The sequence below is a fragment of the Sphaerodactylus townsendi genome, linkage group LG10 (assembly GCF_021028975.2).
Source record: "Sphaerodactylus townsendi isolate TG3544 linkage group LG10, MPM_Stown_v2.3, whole genome shotgun sequence".
NCBI classification, from domain to species: Eukaryota; Metazoa; Chordata; class Lepidosauria; order Squamata; family Sphaerodactylidae; genus Sphaerodactylus; species Sphaerodactylus townsendi.
The window spans coordinates 1709445-1722200 of NC_059434.1; positions in this window are offsets into that span (position 1 = coordinate 1709445).

Below are 12756 nucleotides of genomic sequence, written 5' to 3' on the forward strand. Positions count from 1 at the left end.
GACATCAGGTAACCTTGTACAGCAGTCAAAAGTTACACTGAAAAAAAGGGGGACCTCGCATAATGCAACCAACTAGCAAAGTCCAGGCCAAAGTAACCGTTCTCAGTTCTTTATTGTGCTGGCAATCATAGTTGAATACAGGCAATGCAAGGTCTGAGAGCCTCAATAGAAGATTTTACACAGTGGCATATCACATTCCCACCAATACAGAATAAACAAAGCCAATACTCCACGCAGTACAGAATAAACAAAGCATAGTTTCCCACAAGCAAGTGGAGATAACCTACAAGCAAAAATCCCCATCCCAGGCAGAAAGCCAGAATCAGCCAGCAGCCACCTCCCAAGGACAGATCACACACTCACCACATCCTGACACAACACCCGTTCCCCGCAACCCCCACTTAATTTAGCAGTGTAGTTTTTCAGGCTGAAAAGGGTCCTGGTAGGAAACTACATTCAGGTTGAAAAGGGCCCTGGTAGGAACTACATTACCCAGGAGATCTTGTGAGCCCCAAGGTCTCCTGGGAAGTGAAGTTCCCACCAGGACTTTTTTCAGCCTGAACTGAACAGGCCGCTTTTCAGCCTGAACTTTTTCAGCCTGAACTAAGGTAAGGGGGGCAGGGCTCCAGATTTTTAATGGGAGTGGGTTCGGTGACGGAGGGCTTTCCAGCTGTTCCATTCCATGCATTGTTTCAAGCAAGCTGGACATGTAATGGGAGGGGTCTGAACCTGAGAAACCCCCCTCCCCTTACCTACATCCCTAGCTGGAAGCTATTCAAGCAGTGGCCAGATGAACACTTGTCAGGGATGCTTTAGGCTGATCCTGCGTTGAGTGGAGGAGGGTTGGACTAGAGGCCTCTCTGGCCCCTCCCAACTGGATGGTTCTATGATCTTAAATGTTCTGGGTGGTATTTTCCATCCAGCTGGCTGTCTAGAACTTAAAATTTGTCTCTAACCAATATTCAAGTGGAATATTTGAATAAAAACTTTATATATGAAGTGTGTTGAGATTTTTCGTGTAATATCCATCCTGATACTTTTATAGTAATTGCCTTAACAGGGGCATGGGCTAAGAGCAATGGGTGTTTTCTCAACAGCATCAGTTCACCAACATGATTTCCAGATGTGAAAACTCTTAAAAGACTGAGTACAAATTCCAGAGGAGCAGCCAGTTAACAGTAAAAACCAGAGTGTGGTGCCTTCAAGACGGACAGGCTTGTTGTGGCCTAAACTTTCATGGACTTGAGCCTGCTTCATCAAGTGCGTGAAGCAGGGGTGGATCAAGAAGAAGAAGAAGAAGAAGAAGAAGAAGAAGAGGAGGAGGAGGAGGAGGAGGAGGAGGAGGAGTTTAGATTTATATCCCCCTTTCTCTCCTGTAGGAGACTCAAAGGGGCTTACAAACTCCTTTCCCTTCCCCACTCACAACAACCACCCTGTGAGATGGGTGGGGCTGAGAGTGCACCTGCTCTTAGCCACTGCTCTTAGCCACTACGCCACTGCTGCTCCTGACCTGTAGATGAAGAGAGGCCCAAGGCTATTCCACTTGTGAGCCCCCCTCCCATTCCCTCACCCTCATGACTAGAGGAAGATGGACGAGTGTTTCAAAGCTGAGTAAAGCCAAGGATAATGACCAGGTGTTTAAAAGTCTGCAATTCACAACTCCCCTTCTAAAGGATGGACATAGCAGGTTATTGTTAAATACTGTAGTGACTGGAAAAAAATACATACATGTTAAAATTAACAGTGAAAACTTTTGCCATAACTGAACTTTGTAAACATTTGTGGAATAACCAGGAATTTTTAGAAAAATGAAATTATGAGTTTACTGTCATATCCTTTAAAAAAAATTCTTGTGCTTATAAATTTTATTGCCTGGGAAATGTTAATAAGATGATCCTGACTAAGATGATCCTGACTACAACAGTGTGACACTTTTAGATCCTACTTTATGTTGTGATGAAACAGTCGGTTTTAACATTCACTTTGAGAAATAAAGAAACTACAATAATTAAATACACTAAGACTATAAAAGTTTTTGTCTAGCCTTCCTCATAGCAAAATCAGCCAAAAGTTCATCGAAATTTGTTTAAGTTTGTCACTTGAATTCACAGAATACTCAGTGCAGACAACCTCTTTTGAGACATTGTGGTTCTCAATTCATTTTTAATTTTTTTGAGTTTTAAAAAACATCTCTCTCCCAAGCAGTTAGTGACTATTAAGCCAAGAAATAGCCACAAGATTGGCTTCCGCATTAGGGAAGGCCATCTGAATTTGATGATGGTTTGTATTATGCAGAGAGTTCTCTTCTGCAGGCTTTGTTCATTTACAAGTGAAAGAGTTCATCACTAATGTATGGTCAAAGGCTTTCACAGCCGGATTCAACTGGTTGTTGTGGTTTTTCCAGGCTGTGTGGCCGTGGTCTGGTGGATCTCGTTCCTAATATCGCCATACTGGTTTTAAATAGTAGAATTTAAGTTATTGTTCTATGTATTGTATGGTATTCTATCGACTTGTGATGTACACCACCCTGCAGGGGCATAACGAGGCAAACTGTAGCCCTAGGCAAAACCTGAGTTGGATGGCCCCCCCCCCCACATTGGGCGGCCGCTCCACCACGACCAATTTTTTTTGCACCAGGACATTGGTGCGTGCAGGGGGTGCATTTTTAGACATATCAGCACTAAAATTTCAGCGTATCATCAGGAGACTGTCCTTATGCTACCCCCCAAGTTTGGTGAGGTTTGGTTCAAGGAGTCCAAAGTTATGGACTCCCAAAGGGGGTGCCCCATCCCCCATTGTTTCCAATGGGAGCTAATCCCCAAATTGTGTGCCCTATGAAGCCCTTTGTCTGGAGTTAGGTCAAAACTCCTTGGAATCAGCCGCTTGGCTGAGGGCTTTTAGATTCTGGCTGCAAATTCATTTTCTCTCGGACTGTAATTCCCTGGTCCACCGTCTGCTCTCTGACACCCATTCCAACCCCTGGTTTTCCATAATTGAAGAAAAAATGGCCTCTATTGGACTGTCAGTGGATTCACTTTGCCCTTTGTCCTATTTAGAAGCTTATAGAAAATTAAAAGGTCAACTATTGGATAGAGAGAGTTCTCTCACCCTAATCAATGCCACGAGCCAAGAAAACGTGCTCCCCCCCTGTATTTTTTTCTCTCTCCATTTGTAATCCGGGCCACTTGGCACACTACCTGTATTGCTTAATAAACCTGCTGCCTTTCAAAGGAGAGCCATAATGCTCAGCCTCTTGGCTATTTAATAATGTTATGCCTTTCTGCCCTGTTACATGGCAGATTTTAATAAGCAAGAAAAAGGCTAAAAGATTGTGCCCATGTAACGATGGCTCCAGTTGGAATCTCTCTTGGCCCACTCAATTACTACACTGTCTCAGATTCAAGGAAATCAGATCCAAGTATGTGAATCTTACTCCTTTACATTTACCCCATCTCCCCGATTTAATTAGATTATACTACTTGTTGGACAATCCTGATCCTTCTCTCTGTATGATAGTGGCAGACTTTCTCCTGGATTACTAAACGCCAGTAGATTTCCTTCGACCTAACATTTATTTCCTGTATTGTATATACTTTTTAATCTGTTTTTATTATTGTTGTACTGTTGTCTATGCCAATAAAGGCTTGCAATGGGAGCTAATAAAAGATGGGGGCTACAGTTTTGAGGGTCCATAACTTTGGCCCCCCTGAACCAAACTGCACCAAACCTGGGGGGTATCATCAGGGCAGTCTCCTGATGAGTCCCAGAAAGTTTTGAGACTGTGCCTTCAGAAATGTGCCCGCCCCACCCTGCAACCCCCATTGACAGCAATACAGAATACTCAATGCAGAACAAAGATTCTTGGGCAAATTTGTGGGATGTTCCTGAAGGGGGCGCATTTTTGGATGTATCAGCACCAAAATGTCAGGGTATCATCTGGAAACTGTCCTAATGGGACCCCCCCCCCCCCCAGTTTGGTGCAGTTTGGTTTAGGGGGAAATGGAAGCTACCCTTTGCTAAGGAGATGGGGGCTACCCTTTTGAGGGACCATAACTTTGGACCCCCTAAACCAAACTGCACCAAACCTTGGGGGTGCCATCATGACAGTCTCCAGATGTTACCCTGACATTTTGGTGCTGATACGTCCAAGAATGCCCTCCCTGCAAGAACATCCCGAAATTTGCCCAAGAATCTTTGTTCTGCATTGAGTTTTCTGCATTGCTGTCAATGGGGGTTGCAGGCTGGGGGGGGCACATTTCTGAAGGAACAGTCTCAAAGCTTTCAGGGTCTCATAAGGAGACTGCCCTAATGATACCCGCCAGGTTTGGTGCAGTTTGGTTCAGGGGGGCCAAAGTTATGGACCCTCAAAACTGTAGCCCCCATCTCCTATTAGCTCCCATTGGAAAACATGGGGGATAGGGGCACCCCCTTTGGGAGTCCATAACTTTGGACTCCCTGAACCAAACCTCACCAAACTTGGGGGGGGGGGGTAGCATAAGGACAGTCTCCTGATGATACGCTGCAATTTTGGTGCTGCTAATAACTGTGCCCCCTGCAGGCCAAAAATGGAAAACCACTAAAAATACCCAAAAACGAACCCAGCATTTTGATGCCCCCCACAAGGTGATGCCCTGGGCAGCTGCCCACCTTGCCCAATGGGCATTATGCCAGTGCCGTCCTGAGCCTTTTGGGGAGGGTAGTATAGAAATAAATAAATAAATAAATAGTTCTGGTGGATTGTCCGGGCTGTGTGGCCATGGTCTGGTGGATCTCGTTCCTAATGTTTCGCCTGCATCTATGGCTGGCATCTTCAGTGGTGTATCACAGAGGGAAGTGTGTTACACACTATGTCCAGTGAGAAGGGAATGTTTGGGGTATATGTTGTCCATGTCCCAAGGTGGGGAACCAATCAGTAATTGGTTGAACTTGTTATGCAAAGATGTGGTTGATAGTATTGTATTGGGAGAAACTTGGGAGCGGAATAGGGCCTGCCAGGCAAAGCAAGCCCGTTCAAGCCTGTTACCACCCTTCTGATTAACATCAGAGTACAAATGACTGAGGGCATCAGTGGTAGCGCTGTTTAACTTTCCAAAAAGGCTTCTGTGGCTTTTGCACGTGCCTCCTTCCCAGGCACTTTTGACTGTGGTGGAAAAAATGATTGTAAAACTTTGTGGGGGATGAAAAGAAGGTATAAATTTCATTGGTGATGCATCAAGGTAGCAGTCGGCAGTTGAACGACCCTCCAAATTTAAAAAGTGACCAGTGCATGGAATGAAGCATGGAATAAAAGTAATGAAAATACAGGCTGATAGCCAATTAATATTAACACAGTCCCCCCCTGTGGTGGGATACCTCAACCATCGGTTTGCCCCCTACTGTTACGTGCCCCCCTGCTGCTGCCCACTTACCTGGCTGCGCCTCCTAGCCAGGGGAGGGGCCACCTGGCCACCAATCAGTCCATGCACCTCTGGGCCAGCTGCAGCCTGGCACCAGCAGGCGTCCCCCAAAGGCTGTGCAGCCCGGCAGGTCCTGCTGGCCTGATCTGCAGCCTGCCAGACCTGCCGATTGGGCCACGTGCCTCTGGGCCGCAGCGCAGCCCCATCACTCCCTCTCCCAAGGGACGGAGAGCAAGCAGCTTAACAAGCCGAATCCCACCACTGAGTCCACCCCCTCCTCCAGCAATCAATATTAGAAATTCTCATACCTAGAATATGAATATGTATTTTATAACAAGTTTGGAATCCTTTGAGCTATTTGCAGCTGCAGGCCCTCCAGTGAATCTGAGAAGATTGTGCCTTTTCTTCCTCGTATGTGATATCCAACTCTTTAGCTCCTCTAGTGGACTCAGAATTACACAAGGAAGATCACTGAAGGGCTGTTTAGAGACTACAGTGCACTATTACAGCATGTGTAAGAAAGGCCTGTGAGACAGTGTCAAAAATATTATATACCTTGGTTGGAGGCCCCCAGGTTTTGAGTCTGTAGGCTTCAGCCTGCCTAGCCTGTAGATAAATCCAGCCCTGGCCTGAAGTTTCTTTTCTGTTAGGATATGTCCACCTGCACACACGTGCAGAGATAATGTAAACTGCAGCATTAAATGCCGTGTTTACCTTCTGTGATTTTTCTATGCAAAACACAAAAACATTCAAGACCAGTTCAACAATCATAAACAGTGACGGATGCTAATGGATGGTTTTGTTGTGGGATAGCTAAGTTAACACTTGTAGTAGGTGAGATATGGCTCATCTCCAGGAACAAATCCTTGAAACATTCAAATTCAACAATTTCATGCTGTGGTCTCCTTCTTTGTTGAAGAATGACAACCTTTTGGTGAGCAATCGAGAGCCCCAATGTTGACATAGGTTGGTAACAAAATGGAAAACTCTTTTTAAATACAGAGACAACCCCATTTTCCCTATGCAAATAGCAGAAAGGAAGCGTTAATAGAGGGAGAGATCAAGTCAGTAGGTGAAAGGGGCATCCTCCAGGCCACCAGATCTTTCCACAGAAGAGGACACAGCTAGTGTCAAACCTCGGACCTGGAAATCACGGAAACTGTAGATTTGTTCTAAAGCCTTTAATTCAGAGCGTAGGTAACATCGTAAAAGAGGAATCTGGCGATTCCCGCGCAAACCCCTTACCTATATTCTGCTGCCCCCTCCCACCAAGCCAAACGGCTCCCACTCTCATTTACAAACTACAAAGCATTGCGAGCCTGGGAACAGTTCACTCCTTCCTTTGATAAGATCTGTGTCCGGGATATCCTGGGGCTCTGAGGGGAAGACGCCGGGCTTTTGCCCCACATCAGAGGCTGGTACACCGCCTCCCCCTGCCCTACCTGCCATTTGGCACTGACAGGCTCAGTCCTGACAGTTATTGGCTTCTCTGCATGGTGTTTCTGCCAGTCACTATCTGAGAGGGGGGGGGGGGTCCCCATTCTGTATAGAAAGCAGCAGCTGTTTCACTTTTCTGTGAGTACTTTCTCAGGGAGACACTGTGCACATACCAGGCCTTGCTTCATTTGTAAAATGCTACTGCAGGGTGGAAACCATGATCCTTAGATCTGGCTTTCTGCAGCAATGGTTACTGACAAAACATAATAAAGACTACTGAATTCTTCTAGAGTCTGGTTTATTGACTGTTCTAACAGAACCTAACCCTTCCCCCCTCACAACAAACACCCTGTGAGGTGGGTTGGAGAGCTCCGAAAAGCTGTCACTAGCCCAAGGTCACCCAGCTGGTGTGTTGGGAGTGTGGGAGAAGACTGAAAAGAGGCTCATATCTCATGGGATGAAGTTGAACTCACCACAGCTGACTGAAATCGTTAGAGAACGCTTGTTGCCCAATGTACCCTGCTGCACAGGCAGAACTAAGTCTAAGTAAGGCTTAAACTCCATTTCTTATTATCTATTTGAAAGAATTCTGTTAGTTGACGATATGTAAACCAGAGGCACTCTTTTCCTTGAATTTTGATTTGGTTTCTAGGTTTCAATCTAATATCTTTATTTTTTCTTGCTATAATATATCTGTATCATAGTTTCCCCCTTCACTATCTTGTTTTAGTTGCAGTACTTCTGTTCTCAACAACCACATTGGTGTGCTCATATGGAAACTATCCTGAAACTTTATCCAAACTCTTAATAAGGCTCTTCTAATATATCTCGGTTCCTAAAATCTGTGAAGCTTCTGTTTTCTTCAGGCCTTTAGTAATGTTATGGCCTTCTATTTTTAACAGTTTATTCCTTCTTAGCATTATCCATTCTTTTAGCCATACCATGGCAAACACTTCAAAGTACATTTGTAAGTCTGGTACTGATCGTCCTCCTCTCTCTTTGGCAATTATTAGCAATAAATGTTTTATGTTAGATTTTCTTCCATTCCATGTAAACTTCTCTAAGTCCTTTCTCCATTGTTGAAAATGGTTCTTCTGTGAGAATTATGGGAATATTTTGAAATAAACATAATATCTTAGGCAAGATGCTCATTTTTATCATTGCCGTTCTTCCCATTAAGGTGACTGTGAGTTTTTGCCATCTTTCCATTTCTTGTTTAGTTTCTCTCCATTTCTTCTCATTATTTTTGAAAAGTGTATTATTACTCTTTTCTATTATAATTCCTAAATACTTTACTATTTTGGCTAGACTGAATCCCAATTTTTGTTGCAGTTCTAAGTCTTCATTTTTAGTTAAGATTTTAGATACCATTTTAGACTTCTGTTTATTAATTTTTAATGTGGATAGATTTCCAAAAGTGTTTACCGTGTCTGTTATCAAATTGATATTTTCTAAGAGCTCATCTAGAAATAACACCACATCATCTGCATAAGCTTTTCATTACAATTTTAATTTACTTCTAATTAGTACCTCCAAAACATTTATAAATAGCAGTGATTGGATATGTTTTGTCTGGAGAAGAGAAGAACATTAGGAAGAACTTTCTGACGGTAAGGGTGTCAGTGGAATATGCTGCCTTCAAGTGTGGTGGAGTCACCTTCTTTGGAGGTTTTTAAACAAAGGCTGGGTGGCCATCTGTCAGGGTTGTTTTGATCGTGTCTTCCTGCACGGAAAGGAGTTGGATTGGATGGCCCCCGTGGTCTCTTCCAATTCTATGATTCTATGAGATTCAGTTGACCTCAGGGGTTTTTCAAGTCACTCTGCAGCTGCACAGGGCCCTGACTTGGCCTGATCCACAGTGGAAATGGACTTCCCTCTCCTTGTGCTGCTGTGAGTCCCAGAAAGGGGAGAAGCAGGCAAAGAGAAATAACAGTTTTTTTGCTTCATAAAATGCTTGTTGCTGGAGTTTGTGGCTTTACTTCTGGTTTACTTTCATTTAAGAAGCTGCTCTTTGTTATTTTTGTCATGATGCACATTCATTTTCATTATTACTTCATCTTCATTGATTTCATAGGAAACACATTTTTGGCAGCAATTTGTCTTTTTATTCAATTGGGATGGAATTCTCAGGCGTTATTGTGCTCATTGATCATGCGATCCTGCTTGCCAAATTTGAGACAGATAGGAGAAAGAGTCCCAGTTTTTGCTGGGGAATAAAGGCAAAGAACATTCCTTGCACGAACACACATACCATGCAAATTAGATGAAATTCCGCAGGGATTCTGTCCTTCACATGCAACGACAGAGCACCTCTGCCAAAGGGTAGATAGGTAGGATGTGGTGAGGAAAGCATTTGTCAAGGAGAGGATCTGCCTCATCAGTCCCAGCCAATATGCAGCTTCGCCTGGGGTGTGGAGAGCAGCAAGCCTGACCTCTCTATGCCCTTCCTCCCTGGGTGTAGCACTGACTGGGAGGCAGAGCATCAAATACTCTCAACCTAGCCTACCTCCCAGGATTGTTGTGAGGATAAAACAGTGGAGAGAATGGTGTAGGGTCCCCTTGGGGTGAAAGGTGGGCTATAAACAAACAAACAAATAAATAAATATTGGCCGTCATTGGACCCCATTGGACCCCATTGGACCTGGCGAGTTTTGTCTGGAGTTTTGGGCTGCGGTGTCATTAATATGCGGATGACACCCAGCTTGTGTTGACGATGGAGGACTGTCTGTCTTCGACCACTGGAGCTCTCCGGCGTTGTTTAGAGACTGTGGCTGGTTGGTTGAGAGCGAGCCAGCTGAAGTTAAATCCTGCAAAGATGGAGGTCCTGTTTTTGCCTTTTGCCTGCCTACGCTGGATGGAGAGGCTTTGCATTTAGCCTCATCTGTCAGAAGCGTGGGAGTGACTTTGGACCTGACACTGTCACTGGAGGCCCAGGTCACTCAGACAGCCCCGGTAGCATTCCATCACTTGTGGCAGGCAACTGGCCCCATATCTGTCCCGTTCTGACCTGGCCACAGTGATCCATGCAACGGTTACCTTCAGGCTTGATTATTGTAACTTGCTTTATGCTGGCCTGCCTTTGACTGTGATCCGGAAACTGAAACTCGTGCAACATGCGGCAGCCAGGCTCCTTACTGGAGCATCTAGCTGGGACCCAGGTTACGCTGGTCCTATACCATCTGCATTGGCTACCCATGAGTTCCGGGTCATGTTCAAAGTATTGGTTTTAATCTTTATGGCTATAAGCGGCCTTGGGCCTACATACCTGAGGGACCGCCTCTCACTGTATTGCCCCACTAGGTCCCTCCCCTCCTCGGAGGAGAACCTATTAGCAGTCCCTGGCCCAAAGGACATCTAGTGGAACAGGCTCTCCAGCAAGACTAGGGCCCCGCAGGACTTGCAAAGTTTCCGGAGGGCCTGCAAAATGGACCTGTTCTGCCAGGCATTTGGCCAGCCTGCAAAATGGACCTGTTCCGCCAGGCATTTGGCCAGCCGGGTTGATTGTTATCAGCCCATTCCATCTAGGCCTCTCATGTGCACAGAGGAGGGTGGGGTTTTTTTGTTGCCATCTGTTACAATATTGCTCCTTTTATGGTATTTTTATTCTGAGTATGGTTTTATTCTGGTTTCATTGTATGTATTTTTAGACTTTTATTGTTTTACTCTGTTGCTCACCACCATGGTTTATAAGTTTAATAATAAATAACAAATAAAAAAAAACAAATGTAGTCCAGCGTACAGTTTTCAGGTTGTTTCCAGCCTTCAGGAAACAAGCGAGTAGAACAATGAGGGCCATTCTGCCCTGATTGCAGCTCTCCACAGGAACCAGTTGGGGGAATCACATAATCATAGAGTTGGAAGAGACCCCAAGGGCCATCAAGTCCAACCCCCTTCAATGCAGGAACACACAATCAAAGCACTCCCAACATATGTTCATCCAGCCTCTGTTTAAAAACCTCCACAGAAGGAGACTCTACCACACTCTGAGGTAGTGCATTCCACTGTCTAACAGCCCTTACTGTCAGGAAGTTTTTTCCTACCGTTTAGGTGTAATCTCTTTTCCTTCACCTTGAACCCATTACTCCTGGTTCTAGTCTCTGGAGCAGCAGAAAACAAGCTTGCTCCCTCTTCAACATGACATCCCTTCAAATATTTAAACATGGCTATCATGTCCCCCCTTAACCTTCTCTTCACCCAAACTAAACATCCCCAAGAACCCCAAATCCCCAGAACCCCAAATCTCTCCTCGTAGGGCATAGATTCCAGACCTTTTACCATTTTGGTTGCCCTCCTCTGGACCTGTTCCAGCTTGTCAATATCCTTCTTGAATTGTGGTGCCCAGAACTCTACGCAATATTCCAAATGCACTTGAGCCACGAAACCTTACACTGGAGTAAAATTGGCCATTCTCTCAAAGGCAGGCTGGCTTAACTCTGTGGGGTTTCTCAAAACTGTTCTGAGCATCTAGTCTGGAAGAACCTGGCAATCAGGGTCCCAAAAGAGACTACAGTTGCTGCAAGACTTGAGCTGGGGCCAATCAAGAGCCAGATGGAGGCAAAAATACATAAACTAAAATTTCCTTTTATTGCTAAAATGATGCTTTAGGCATTTTTCCCGATAATCTTCCAAAGAAGCTTAATGAACTATGTTGACACCTATTTATAGCTGCAAGGGTCATAGTTACATCCCATTGGAAAACTGAAAGAGATCTTAACACAGAACTCTGGGAAGATTAAAAAAAATCCTAAAGCAGAATAGAGAAGCACAATTACATCCCTAGATCTTGACACTATACTCCTGTTGATACAGCCCAGAATCGCATTGGCTTTCTTGGCTGCCACCTCACACTGCTGACTCATGTTCAGTTTGTGATTTACTAAGACTCCCAGATCCCTTTCACATGTACTGTTGTCAAGCGAGATGTCACCCACCCTATATGTGCAATTCATTTTTTCTGCCCAAGTGTAGTATCTTACATTTCTCCCTATTGAAATCCATTTTGTTAGTTTTGGCCCAGCTCTCTAATCTGTCTAGGGCATTTTGAATTCTGACTCTGTCCTCTGGGGTATTAGCTACTCCTCCTAATTTGGTGTCATCTTCAAATTTGATTAGCATGTCCTCTATTCCATCACCCAAATCATTGATAAAAATATTGAATAGCACTGGGCCCAGGACAGAACCCTGTGGCACCCCACTAGTCACTCCTTTCCAGGATGAAGATGAGCCATTAATGAGCACTCTTTGAGTTTGGTCAGTCAACCAATTACAAATCCATCTCATAGTAGCATTGTCTAGTCCACATTTCACTAGCTTAATTGTGAGAATATTATGGGGCACCTTGTCAAAAGCTTTACTAAAATCAAGGTACGCTATGTCTACAAAATTCCCGACATCTGCCAAGCTTGTTACTCTATCAAAAAAAGAGAGATAAGGTTGGTCTGGCGTGACTTGTTTTTCAGAAATCCATGCTGACTTTTTGGAATCACAGTATTCCCTTCTAAATGCTGGCAGACCGTCTCTCTAATGATCTGCTCCAGAATCTTCCCTGGTATCGATGTCAGGCTGGCTGGCTGGTAATTATTAGGGTCCTTCTTTTTCCCCTTTTTGAAGATGGGGATAATATTAGCCCTCCTCCAGTCAGCTGGGACTTCTGTTCTCCAGGAGTTCTCAAAGATTATAGCAAGTGGTTCTGAGTTTACTTCTGCCAGTTATTTTAATACCCTGGGATGCAGCTCATCAGACCCTGGAGATTTGTATTTGTTTAAAATAGCTAGATATTCCTGCACTACCTCTTTATTTATCTTGTGCTGCATTTCTCCTACTGTATCTTCTGTTTCTTTTTCTCCTGGATGTGCAGTGTTTCCTTTTTGGGAAAAGACTGAGGCAAGTAAGGTGTTGAGTAGTTCTGTCTTTTCTCCATCCT